A 15,103-nucleotide genomic window follows, 5' to 3' on the forward strand; every position below is an offset into this window, starting at 1 on the left:
CAATTCCCATTATTAAAGTGGCTGGAGTTGAGTCAGTGTGTTGGCAGCAGCCACTCAATGTTAGTGGTGGCTGTTTAACAGTCTGATGGCCTTGAGATAGAAGCTGTCTTTCAGTTTCTCGGTCGCAGCTTTGATGCACCTGTACTGACCTCGCCTTCTGGATGATAGCGGGGTGAACAGGCAGTGGCTCGGGTGGTTATTGTCCTTGATGATCTTTATGGCCTTCCTGTGACATCGGGTGGTGTAGGTGTCCTGGAGGGCAGGTAGTTTGCCCCCGGTGATGCGTTGTGCAGACCTCACTACCCTCTGGAGAGCCTTACGGTTGTGGGCGGAGCAGTTGCCGTACCAGGAGGTGATACAGCCCGACAGGATGCTCTCGATTGTGCATCTGTAGAAGTTTGTGAGTGCTTTTGGTGACAAGCCGAATTTCTTCAGCCTCCTGAGGTTGAAGAGGCGCTGTAGCGCCTTCTTCACGATGCTTTCTGTGTGGGTGGACCAATTCAGTTTGTCTGTGATGTGTACGCCGAGGAACTTAGAACTTACTACCCTCTCCACTACTGTTCCATCGATGTGGATAGGGGGGGGTGTTCCCTCTGCTGTTTCCTGAAGTCCACAATCATCTCCTTAGTTTTGTTGACGTTGAGTGTGAGGTTATTTCCCTAACGCCACACTCCGAGGGCCCTCACCTCCTCCCTGTAGGCCGTCTCGTCATTGTTGGTAATCAAGCCTACCACTGTTGTGTCGTCCGCAAACTTGATGATTGAGTTGGAGGCGTGCGTGGCCACGCAGTCGTGGGTGAACAGGGAGTACAGGAGAGGGCTCAGAACGCACCCTTGTGGGGCCCCAGTGTTGAGGATCAGCGGGGTGGAGATGTTGTTGCCTACCTTCACCACCTGGCGGCGGCCCGTCAGGAAGTCCAGTACCCAGTTGCACAGGGCGGGGTCGAGACCCAGGGTCTCGAGCTTGATGACGAGCTTGGAGGGCACTATGGTGTTAAATGCTGAGCTGTAGTCGATGAACAGCATTCTCACATAGGTATTCCTCTTGTCCAGGTGGGTTAGGGCAGTTTGCAGTGTGGTTGAGATTGCATCGTCTGTGGACCTATTTGGGCGATAAGCAAATTGGAGTGGGTCTAGGGTGTCAGGTAGGGTGGAGGTGATATGGTCCTTGACTAGTCTCTCAAAGCACTTCATGATGACGGAAGTGAGTGCTACGGGGCGGTAGTCGTTTAGCTCAGTTACCTTAGCTTTCTTGGGAACAGGAACAATGGTGGCCCTCTTGAAGCATGTGGGAACAACAGACTGGGATAGGGATTGATTGAATATGTTCGTAAACACACCAGCCAGCTGGTCTGCGCATGCTCTGAGGGCGCGGCTGGGGATGCAGTCTGGGCCTGCAGCCTTGCGAGGGTTAACACATTTAAATGTTTTCCTCACGTCGGCTGCAGTGAAGGAGAGTCCACATGTTTTAGTTGCGGGCTGTGTCAGTGGCACTGTATTGTCCTCAAAGCGGGCAAAAAAAGTGATTTAGTCTGCCTGGGAGCAAGACATCCTGGTCCGTGACGGTGCTGGTTTTCTTTTTGTAATCCGTGATTGACTGTAGACCCTGCCACATACCTCTTGTGTCTGAGCCGTTGAATTGAGATTCTACTTTGTCTCTATACTGACGCTTAGCTTGTTTGATTGCCTTGCGGAGGGAATAGTTACACTGTTTGTATTCGGTCATGTTTCCAGTCACCTTGCCCTGATTAAAAGCAGTGGTTCGCACTTTCAATTTCACGCGAATGCTGCCATCAATCCACGGTTTCTGGTTTGGGAATGTTTTAATTGTTGCTATGTGTAACGATCTGAGTGTAATGGGTGAGGAGTCAAGCGCAGGAAGCAGAGAGTTCAGGTGAGTGCTATTTTAATGCACCGACAAACGCCGAACATAAGCCAACCCTCACGAACACACAGGGCGTAATGAACACACAAATGCCCCCAAACAGGGGGACTTAAACGGTCTACGGAAAACCCACAAAATGGGAAAAACACAAAACCCATAGACGTGCACACAAGTGCACTAAAACAGATGGTCACAATAATTAATCCCGCACAAGGAACTCTGCGGGCCGGCTGACTAATAAAGCCTACTACCTAATTCAAAACAGGATGACCAATTCAAAACAGGTGCACTCAATCAACACCTGTTCTAATGAACTTGCTCACCGAATCAGCGTATTCGTCAATGTTGTTGTCTGACGCAATATGGAACATATCCCAGTCCACTTGATGGAAGTAGTCTTGGAGTGTGGAATCAGATTGGTCGGACCAGCGTTGAACAGACCTCACAGCGGAAGCTTCTTGTTTTAGTTTCTGTCTGTAGGCAGGGATCAACAAAATGGAGACTGTGTCTGTGCAACTTAGTATGTGACTCATTAAACACATTTTGAACTCCTGAACTTATTTTGAATAGTCATAACAAAGGGGGGTCAATGCTTATTTACTCACAACTTTTCAACTTTAAATGTTTTAATCATTTGTAACATTAACCATTTCGGTAACGGGTGCAAAACATCAAACTAACTGATTGAATTATATGTTATTGATATTTATGCAGCATAAGATTAATCAATAAATAAAAATCAATCAATCAATCAATGTACTGTTAAGGGAATGTTTTATCTATAATGAGAGACTGGCTAGAATGCTTATCTACACGGGAAAACCTTGGCTCGTAAATTATATTAAATTGGTAGGGAGACGGATGTGGGAAGGCTTGAAATACAGCCTTTGTACTGGAACGGAGATGGCACGGGTTGGTGTTGAAACTAATGACGTCATTTTCAGTTTATAACCTGTGGTAAACTGTATCGTATTCAGTACTCTCGTGAATGAAGGCTGCTATTTGACCTTAAGACTAGGCTCTGTCCATTTCTATAAAATAAGGGTCTTACAAATTCTCATGAATTGACAGAGTGTTTAATTTTAATTGGGTATTAGAACAGAGGAATTAAATTCCTGTAACATGTACATACAAACACAATTCCGTTAAATAATCAACCTGCATTAGAGCATGCTGGGAAATACAATGATGGTAATAAATGTTGTACAAATGGGGATAATGAGGGTACTTCCCCAGCAACAAAGCCGTTAGTTCTTTTAACAAAAATTCAGAACTGTACATTGTGGTGGGTTTTAAGGGTATTGACCCTGGGAAATAGAAATGAGAATGAGAGTGTGATGATTATACCATTATATTCAAAGCATGGGGTACAAAAATATACCATTATCCCTCTGAAGGTACATTATGCGTATTTTGATAATATTGTACCCCAGGGAAAATATGATACCCTTGCACACGTACACAGAACATACAGGTGATTCTCTTATCAAAGAGGAATGTGAGTACAGTAGCTCTGCCGCTTCACGTATAGAATATATGATATTAGACTATATCACACTCCAGCGGCAACCCGTCCTGTTTCGAGTCCCACATTTTTATTAAAAAAAGGTTCAATGCGTATCACATATAGTTTGTCAACAATGTAAAAATAAATATATACTGTATAATTTAGTTAATAAAGCCTCATACAAACATAGGCTCTTTTTTGCTTTCTTGAGTAAGGCAGCCCCAAAATGCAGGTGTTTCAGCCTAGCTCAGTGCTTTCTGTGGTGGTGGGAGCAGCCAACGGATAATAAGGAGCGTAGGGGCTGGTAATGTTCTCCAGTTGCTCCGTGATTGGCTCAGTGTTCTGTTACTCATGGGGACACTACGACCCCGACAAATCTAAATTCAAGCCCCTTGGGTGCTGCCATAGAGTTCCACTATAAGTGCCCATCCAAGAAGGTTCAATGTCATTAACCACAGATAAAATTACATCAAATCACATATCTACAGTAGCTTTGACTGGACTTTCAAAATCTTAGCTAGCAGTCATCATCATGAATCAAGTCGACAATCTACTGGCAAATTATTTTTTGATCCTAGTCATATGAAGATAAATAATGGAGAGAAAGGATAGATAAAACGTATCTGTGCTGATCGGCCATTGGACATAAACATTACACAATAAGTTGGAAATCGAGCAATGAGTGGTTCAAGAGGAATCCGTTGCTAACTGCAAGCATTGCAAAGCAATCACTAGCCTGCTATTCAGTGGAGTGGCTGTGTGGTCCCAAGTCTGGGTTTAAGGGTCTCTTTCCAAGCTTAAAATTATAATCCAGCATGATTTCTGCCGCACTCAAAACAACTGTTAACGCGGAACTGTGAAATCTGATTTCAATGATTTCAAGACAACTGGAAATTTGAGAAAAAATGAGTTACGACTGGGTATATACGTTGTGAATGGTCATCCAACTCGGAATTGTTCGTCGGGAACACTGGCCTTTTTCTAGAGCTACTACCTGAAGATCCCTGACGTCATCATGATTCAACCTTGTTTTATTTTCAGAGTTCTCAGTTGTCTTGAAAGCACCATAAGTCCAGAGAATGCCAGACTTTTATGACATTTGATGACACAATTTGCCCATGAATGACCGCCGTGCCACCTTCCTGTTCAACTGAACACTCCAAAATGTCTTGTATGCTGCTGCATAAATTATGTAATATGCCAGGGAGATATGCATACTGAAGCTAAGAAAGTAATACTAGTTGTATGTTGTGTAGTAAGCTGTTAGTAGCTCATGTGCCTCACCCTAATAATTTGGCCTTTTTTCACCTCTTAATTTTCGCCTACTGCTCTGACTTGGTGGTGCACATGACAAGTAACCTATAACCTGTTTTAGAGAAATGTGATCATGAAATATTGTAAGAGCTTTCATTGGCTGCTTATTTGCCCCCTTTGTTTGTCCTACGGCTCTGACTTTGTGTACAGGGAGAACACTGTAACAACGCCCGTGTTCTGAATTCTGAATTCTGTCGCTGAGGCTGAATGAACTGTTTCGCTGCCAGACAAGGCTTCGCTGATAGCCAGGTGTAGCAGTGGTAAGGTGTTGGGATTGCTGTTGGGACAGCTTTATGTAGGCCCTAACAGTTTGTGGTTATGGTTTGTCACTGTTATAGTGCAATTCATGTATTGTTTAGTGTTGTGTAGTGTAGTGTCTTAGCTGGCATGTATCCCCCCCCCAAAAAAAATTGTTTGCCCCATCAAGATGTACATGCTAAAACCGCCACTGTCACACACACACACACACACACACACACACACACACACACACACACACACACACACACACACACACACACACACACACACACACACACACACACACACACACACACACACACACACACACACACACACACACACACACACACACACACACACACACACACACACACACACACACACACACACACACACACACACACACACACACACACACACACACAAGCACACCTACTCAGCGGGTAGGAGCAAGTGAAGGTGATATTAGAGTATAACTGCCAGATGAAAGCCACACCAGAAAGTGATACTGTTCTTTGGCATTGTCTGCTGTACGTATGTGGCTCAACACATACAGTGCCTCAGAATGTATTCACACCCCTTGCCTTTTTCCAAGTTTTATTGTGTGACAGCCTGGATATAAAATTGATTAAATTGAGATTTAGTGTCACTGGTTTACACATAATGTCAAAGTGGAATTTTGCTTTTAGAGATATTTACAAATAAATAAAAATGAGAAGATGAAATGTCTAGAGTCAAAAGGCATTCAACCACTTTGATATGGCAAGCCTAAAAATGGTCTTAACAAATCATATAGTACGTTGCATGGATAGTGGTTACGTAATAACATGATTTTGAAAGACTATCCGATCTCTGTACACCAGACATGCAATTATGTGTAAGGTCCCTCAGTCGAGTCGTGAATTTTAAGCAAAGATTCAACCACAAAAACGAGGGATGATGTTCAATTCCTCACAAAGAAGGGCATTGATTGGTAGATTGATATTGACACTGAATATCCCTTTGAACATGGTGACTTTATTAATTACTGTAGGCTTTGGATGGTGTATCAATTCATCCAGTTACTACAAATACAAAGGTGTCCTTCCTAACTCCTAGGAAGGCAAACGTTCAGGGATTTCACCATTAGGCCAATAGTGATTTTAAAACTGTTAGAGTGTAGTGGCTGTGATAAGAGACAACTGAGGATGGATCAACAACATTGTAGTTACTCCAAAATACTAACCTAAATGACAGAGTGAAAAGGCCGAAGCCTGTACAGAATTAAACAAATATTCCAAAACATGCATCATGTTTGCAACAAGGCACTAAACATTTTGTCCTGAATACAAAGTCTTATTATTGGGGCAAATCTAACAAAATACATCACTGGGTATTTTCAGGCATGATGGTGTCTGCATCATGTTATGGGTGTTCTTGTCATTGGCAGAGATTGGGGAGTTTTTCAGGATAAAACTAAATGGAATGTTGCTATGCACTGACTAAATCATGGAGGAAAACAATGGGAGACAAATTCACCTTTCAGCAGGACGATAACGCCAAATCTACATTAGAGTTGGTTACCAAGATGATATTGAAGGTTCCTGAGTGGTTAAAGTTGTGTCTTAAATCTGCTTGAAAATCTATTGCAAGTCTTGAAATGTAAGTCTAGCAATGACCAACAACCAACTTAAAGCTTCAGGAATTTAAAAAAGAATAATGGTCAAATATTGCACAATCCACAATCTAAGCTATTAGAGACTTACTCAAAAAGGCTCACAGCTGTAATAGCTGACAAAAGTGTTTCTAATTCCAAGGCTTGGATACTTATCTAATCAACTTATATTAGTGTTGTATTTTTCATCATTTTTTAAACAGGTTTCCTCCACTTTGACATTGCAGAGACTGTTACAATTAACATTACAATTAAATCAATTTTAACCCCACTTTGTAACACAGCATAATGTGGAAAACGTCAAGGGGTGTGAATACTTTCTGAAGGCACTGTACTTAAACAATCAACATTCTAACAATGTGCACTGTAAACCCCAATGTGCTGTCATGACTAAAAACCTTTGAGGAAACCTGTTGCACTTAATATATATATCAGAGTACAGTTACTTAAAATTATTTTGTACTCATTACTTAAACCAATAGAGTTTGACACACGCTGTAGGGGTCCAGATTGGAATTGTATCAGCTTCATTTTTCTTGGTAACGCCCCCACTAAGCCACATCTCCAATATAAGTATTCAGTACTATGTTGAAGCAACTTTGGCAGTGATTACAGCTCAGTCATTGGGTGCATTTTTTTTTTGTCTGTAAAGTTTTGTGGAGGAATAATGGTCTGGGACTGTATTTCATGATTCGGGCTAGGCCCCTTAGTTCCAGTGAAGGGAAATCTTAACGCTACAGCATACAATGACATTCTAGACAATTCTGTCAGAATTGTCTAGAATGTCATTAGAGCGTCTTCTTGGGTATGATGCTACAAGCTTGGCACACCTGTATTTGGGGAGTTTCTCCCATTCTTCTCTGCAGATCCTCTCAAGCTCTCTCAGGTTGGATGGGGAGCATCGCTGCATAGCTATTTTCAGGTCTCTTCAGAGATGTGCAATCAGGTTTAAGTCAGCGCTCTAGCTGGGCCACTCAAGGACATTAAGAGACCTATCAAAACCCCTAATGCCCCTGACTCCTCCCCCCTGCTCTTTCGTGACCTAGATCCACCCCTTTAGCCCTTCCTGTTTCTGATCCCGCACAGCAGCAAGCCAGCCTCAATCCATACCCCCAGGACGCTCCAATCCGCCTTCACCCATCCCAGCACCCCCCAATCTATCACCATGTCAGTACAGGGGGCCACCACGAAGTCAGTGGGGAGGCACGCCAAGACCTGTGAACAGCCAAGAACCACCTAACAACATAAACAACCCACTAGAGGCCATCATCCACCTCTGCAACAAAATGATCAAACCCAGGCCTGAACCCCCACAATAACCCCTCACCATGACTCTGACAATACACTCAGAACAGATACTCCAGATGGCTGTTCATGGTTTCCTCCCCACTAGGGAATCCATCCAGAGACGGCACAAGGTACGTACAGAGAACTGTCTCCATGAATGCACTCACACTGAACACACCTACCAAAAGTTTGTGAGTGCTCTGTGGCCAGATGTGTCTAGGCTCTGTTTGTTCCCATTCGCCTCCAGCATCCAGCCTTGCTGCTGCTTCGCTCATCCTCCAGCACCAGGCCAGGCCGATGGACATACCCTCCACACCCCCACACCCCTTCCTCTTTCTATACCTATCCAACTGAGATTTCTGGAAAACCTAAGTAATTAATCAACATTTTTGTAACACTACCTACAACTCACATTATGCTTGCTTGCAAAGTGATGTGTAAATCTTAGTGATGTTACATTTGATACCGGAGCTCCGGGGCATGAGTCGAAATCACTAAGCAGCTAACTTGGAAGCATTGTGCCGATGCGTGCATTACTTTATCAGAAGTACGTCATCGATGACGTCCAAAACTTTGTTTGATCAAGCGCTTTTTCAAACCATGTGTTGCAAAATGTGAGATCACACTGATTTTGCGTGGTTCCGGTGCTTTCTTCAATTCAAAGCTGCTTTCAAATACTGACCTTACCGACCTCTACTGGACACTGTACTTACAAATTCAGTTAAGATTATGTACATGTAGTTTCACCAGACTAGTAGCATAGCAGGTAGAGTAGGGATCTGATAATCACACACGGGCATTTATTGCTTACCATAAGATGTCAACAATGAGCATTGTGAACTGATAATGAAGTAATCAACATTTTTTCTGCACAATTTGGTAAAAGCTCAGAAGCCTTCAGAAAGACACGATTTCCCATCACTGGTAATTCCTATTGGAATCCAACCAGAGTTAGGCTATGCAACAGTTGGAATTTGTATTATCCCTCAACCTGCATTCATGATGACTACCAGGTTTAGGAACCGTGTAAGGAGACTACCCAAGCCATTTAAACGGGGTGGCAGGGTATCCTAGTGGTTAGAGCGTTGAACTAGTAACTGAAAGGTTGCAAGTTCATATCCCCAAGCTGACATGGTATAAATCTGTTGTTCTGCCCATGAACAGGCAGTTAACCTGCTGTCATTGAAAATAAGAATTTGTTCTTAACTGACTTGCCTAGTAAAATAAAAATCTGGAAACACCATTTCAGTAATGCGTGGGGAAAAAAAACTATTTTAGAAAAATAATATTTACCTTTGTGTGGCATAGGATTAATCAATCGATCATTTATGTACATGTAAAAAACAATTCCAAAACATCTACCTGCAGAGTGTCAGTAGTCCTGAGGTAGCTAGCCTAAAACCTTGGGCAGCTTCTTTTACACCTCTTCAATTATATACAGCCTGTTGTCTAGAGTCTAGACCTGACCACTGAGCTACGGCTGACTCCTGTCACGTTCCTCAGTATACAGCTACAACAGCCAATGCACCACTAATGAGTCTGTTCTGTCAAACACTAGGGATGGATCGAAATTTACAGACTGCTTACCTGAGGAAAATGGGGGAGGGTAACGCTTTTCAATTTCAGTGGAGGGGAGTGTTCAGTACTTTAAAAAACAATCTTGTCCAGGGGATCGTCATGTAATTTGCAAATTATGACATTTTAAATATTTCACAGTGTTTTAGAATTAGTTACTTATTAAGCTATATATCGGTGTGTGCCAGATGCTGCTCCTCATCTCTGATTCTCCGCTGGGTGCACAATATCAAATGTGCCTATAGGCTATTTAGTGTGGTGTCAATCAAACAATGCATAGCCTATAGGCTCCGGGCTACAAAATGCATGCTCAGAGAAGCACAGAGCAAAGTTATAGTATATTTCTAAGATATCTGCTGTGATGGTGAAATAAAACCAGGCTGCATTACACACTGCAATGGTTAGTCCAACTCTGAGCCCTGGTCTGCTCTGCTCTTGCTGATAAAAAAATAAAATAATGTTTTTGTGTGCTGCCTAACCAATGGCTGTGCTGTGTAGGCCTACGGTGGCAATTCAAGAAGAGTTCAAGAATGTTCTGTTCAGTTTGAGAAATAGAGCACGAAGATGAGAAGGCAGATCGGGGGTAAACTTTGATAGCTTGCTACTACTATAATTGATTTGATTAAACACAATATGTTTCTTGCCTATGATGTAATTATCAGAGTTACTGAACTCACAATAAGCCAGGTTCGAGTAACTTACATTGTGGTGCTGAAACTTGAAGCAAGTAGTTTAAATCGGAAATGGACAGCTCAAGGTGCTGAAAGTAGGCACATTTGAGGAGGCATAATTCATTTCAACTGTCTTCATTTCAATTAGTCTTTAATAACAACAACAGTGCTTTGTGTTGGAGAATATTTCTTCCTATGAAATAATAAGTGAAGATTTTAGCATGTAAACTTGGTGGGACAAAAAAATTTGTTGCAATGCAATGCCACTACACAACACAATACTAAACAATACATTAATATAACTATAACGGTGACAAATGGTACCCACAAACTGTTAGGGCCTACATAAAGCTGTCCCAACAGCAGTCCCAACATCTTACCATTTCTACACCTGGCTATCAGAGGAGCCTTGTCTGGCAGGGAAGCAATTCATTCAGCCTCATTTATGCCTTTAAAAAACATAGCTGATGTGGCTGACTTGCTTAAACAAATGTGTCTTCTAATGACAATTGAGATGTACAAACTATGGAATAAGGGGACGACAAGCGTATAAGAGGCAATCCGTAATTTCGATTAAGACATTATTGAACAAGCTAGGATGGACCTAGTCAATATAACTATTTGTTTAGCATTTATGGAATGTAGAGCGACAGAATTCAGAACATGGGCCGTTCTTACAGTGTTCTCCCTGTACCTAAAGTCAAAACCATAGGCTAAATAAAGGGGGCTTATAAGCAGACAATGAAAGCTCTTACAAAATTTTATGATTACATTTCAGAACAGTAGGCGAAATTAAGAGTGGTAAGTAGACAAAATGATTAGGGTGAGAAACATGGGCTACTAACATCTTACTACACAACATACACTTAGTATTACTTTCTTAGCTACAGTATACATATCTCCCTGGCATATTACATAATTTATGCAGCAGCATACAAGACATTTTTGGACACACATTGTTGTGCTGTGCTCACTTGAACAGGAAGGTGGCATGACGTTCCTTCATGGGCAAGTTTTGTTATCCAAATCTGTGATTCTCTGGATTTATGGTGCCTTCGAGACAACTGGGAACTCTGAAAAAAGCAAGTTTGAATCATTGATCTTCATGTCCTAGTGCTAGAAAGAGACCAGAGTTCCTTCTTTACAATTCCGAGTTGGATGACCATTCAAAACATATTTCCCAGTCAGAGCTTTTTTTCCGGAATTCCCAGTTGTCTTGAACTCACCGAAGTCAAGTTTTCACAGTTCCGAGTTAATAGTTGTTTTGAGTGCGGCACAAATCATGCTTCATTGACATTATGGCCAATGTTGAATGTTTATCATCTAAAACTTGGAAACGAGACACTTAAACCCAGATTTGGGACCACACAGCCACTCCACTGAATAGCAGGCTATGCAATGCTTGCAGCTTTGCAATGCTTGCAGTTAGCCACTGTCACTGATTCCTCCCAAACCACTTATTGGTGAATTTGCAATTTGACTTGTGTTTAATATTTATTTCCAATGGCCGATGAGCTCCTATACATTTTTATCTACAATTGATTTTCATTACTTATCTTCATATGACAAGGATTAAAAAGGATTTGCCAGTAGATTGTCAACTTGATTCATGATGATGACTGCTAGCTAAAATTTGAAAGTATGGCGTTGACATGATCAGTCCAATCAAAGCTACCGTAGATATAACATGAATTGACGTCATTTTATCTGTGGTCAATGACCTTGAGCCTTCTTGGATGGGCACTTCTAATGTCACTCTATGGCTGCACCCAAGGGGCTTGAATTTTCGAGGTCTCCCTTAGACTTGGCGGTGACGTACTGTCCCCACCAGTGACAGAACATTGAGCTAATCATGGCGCAACTAGAGAGCATTACCAATGCTTACCAATTACCAATTACCAATTACCATGCTTCGTATTTTCCATTGGCTGCCCCACCACCACAGAAATTACTGAGCTCGGCTGAAACATCTTCATTTTGGAGCTGCCTTACTCAAGAAAGCAAAAAAGAAACCGTGTTAGTATTTGGCTTTATTAAGTCAATTATTATTATTTATTTTTTTTACGTTGTTTGCAAACTGATATGTGACACATATTGATGCCAATATAATATGCCATTTTTTATTTTATTTTTTAGCAAAAAATGTGTGTCTCAAAACAGAGCCCCAGCTGCCCTGAATGATGGGTCACCACTGCCTGTTTGACAGATTTGTCTGTAAATTCCTCCACCCACCATGCACTCTTTCAATAGCTTACCTCCCAGTCAGTGAAGGGCTGTTGAGTCAAGACTCGAATTGAGGGGGTATGAGAGGGTATGACATAGGCCTACCTTTTATTAAGGAACACGGCAAAAAGCACAGACCCACCCCTTGTTAGCTTAAGATTTAGAAGAAAATAAAAGCCATCCGATAAAAATTTATCTATAACAGAGCTTTGGTCAGCGATGCATTATACTAGAAACAAGCTGTAAAATACGTGGGAAAGACATGACTCTGATGAATATGGGGATGTCATTGCTTCGTTTCTTTGACATTCAGAAGCTGATCCGCCAGTCAGCCAGGATCCGCCAGTGCCGCCAGTCAGCCAGGATCCGCCAGTGCCGCCAGTCAGCCAGGATCCACCAGTGCCGCCAGTCAGCCAGGATCCGCCAGTGCCGCCAGTCAGCCATGATCTGCCAGTGCCGCCATTCAGCCAGGATCCACCAGTGCCGCCAGTCAGCCATGATCTGCCAGTGCCGCCATTCAGCCAGGATCCGCCAGTGCCGCCAGTCAGCCAGGATCCGCCAGTGCCGCCAGTCAGCCATGATCTGCCAGTGCCGCCATTCAGCCAGGATCCGCCAGTGCCGCCAGTCAGCCAGGATCCGCCAGTGCCGCCAGTCAGCCATGATCTGCCAGTGCCGCCATTCAGCCAGGATCCGCCAGTGCCGCCAGTCAGCCAGGATCCGCCAGTGCCGCCATTCAGCCAGGATCCGCCAGTGCCGCCATTCAGCCAGGATCCACCAGTGCCGCCAGTCAGCCAGGATCTGCCAGAGTCGTCAGTCTGTAGACTTCTATAGATGAGACAAAAAGTGACTTTTCATGGGAAGTGTAATGTAATTATGTCATTATCAATTGATTACACTGTTAACTTTCTATACAATAGATGATGTTTAAACCCAGACAGCACTAAGGGAAACATCGGTAGGCCTACTCTGTCTGGGGAAGAAAGGTAGGCCTACTCTGTCTGGGGAGGAAAGGTAGGCCTACTCTGTCTGGGTAGGAAAGGTAGGCCTACTCTGTCTGGGGAGGAAAGGTAGGCCTACTCTGTCTGGGGAGGAAAGGTAGGCCTACTCTGTCTGGGAAGGAAAGGTAGGCCTAACTTTTGAAAGTACCATTCTCAGATTCCTAATAGCTCTCAAGACACACTGATTTGGCATTGGGGAAATATGATAAGATAAACAAACATATAGGCCTATCTCTCTGTCCATTCTTTGCCTGTAATTTCGGTAATTTATGTGGTATTAAAAATATTCTGCTAATATGTAAAATGATATAGAATTGCATGAAATCTTTATAAAAAGGCTGTGTTCTTGGACCTGCAAATAAAATGATAGATTCATGCAATGCTTTTTTACTATAAAGTAAATATTTTAACCCCTATTCTTATCCACTGTGGTCTGCAAACCCACAACCTTCTGGCCTGCAGTCCTGTGTGCTATTAAAAATCCTGCGTTGCCATGTAAATGTTTACAGGACAAAGAGCAGTTTCTAAAACTGCATATCTAAGGCTCTGGTCTGTCCACTAAGTGAAGGTAAATGGTAGACATGTTCTCTGCTATCCTCTTTGTTTTAATTGTTATTTTTGGTATAGTTTTTATTTTTTCAAGTATTCAAGAAGAGTTTAGGTCAAATATATTTTGCTGACAGAAGAGCCATACATTTTAATTTTAGAGAGGTCTGATTTTATCTATGTAACCCTTATTATCAATAACGTTCACTCCCTTACACTCCAAACAGACTAAAACCAGTTGTAGTCATGTTAGTATATGTACTGTAACTATAGCCTAGGGTCTTACAGAATGACATGTACAGCTGAGAACACAACTATATTGCGTGGTGCCAGTGACAGTAAGTAGAATTAGTGGTAGTAATAATTAATCCCGCTCCTCCTTCTAAGCAGCTGGAGCAGAAGCAGCATTACACTGTACAATCATTCTCAGGCCTCTTATGCTCCGTGCATTCTCTCTATCCCTCTTCTCTCCTTTCCTCTCCTGCTAGAGATCACTAATGATTTCCTGCCAGCTCCTGATTCGTTCATGTGGTCGAGAGGAGATTAGGGGCCTTGCTCCACATTGTCACCTGGATTCTCCCAGGAAAGTAGGAGAAGAGGGGAGCGGAAGAGATTGGGATGAGAGGAATCGAGGGAGATATGATTGAGAGAGGGAGGAGGGAGGAGGGGACAGTGAAAACGGTTAGTAGGATGCTTGCCCTTTAAGAGTATTTTTAATATGGCAATAATAATTGGTCGCTGTTCAGGGAAACATTAGCAGGGGCATGAGACTGACACTTTTCACTTCCTAAAAGTGTAGTAGAGGGACAGGGGGACAAGACATTCCACTGGCACTGTAGCAAAGCTTGGTACTTTTAACCAAAGCCTACACTCTTAGAGTTAAGGGTAACTCAAGGAACCCTTGAGCTTGCTAGTAAATGCTGCAAAATGTGCACATTTTGGTTGTTTGGGGGGGATCTTGGAGGAACCTTTAAAGGCCCTGTGAGGTCAAAACAACTGATTTGTCTGTGTTTTATATATACACTGAGGATACAAAACATTAGGAACACCTGCTCTTTCCATAACATATCAATCAATCAATCAAATGTATTTATAAAGCCCTTTTTACATCAGCCGATGACACAAAGTGCTATACAGAAACCCAGCCTAAAACCCCAAACAGCAAACAATGCAGATGTAGAAGCACGGTGGCTAGGAAACA

Source organism: Oncorhynchus gorbuscha, linkage group LG02 (assembly GCF_021184085.1).
Source record: "Oncorhynchus gorbuscha isolate QuinsamMale2020 ecotype Even-year linkage group LG02, OgorEven_v1.0, whole genome shotgun sequence".
NCBI lineage: Eukaryota > Metazoa > Chordata > Actinopteri > Salmoniformes > Salmonidae > Oncorhynchus > Oncorhynchus gorbuscha.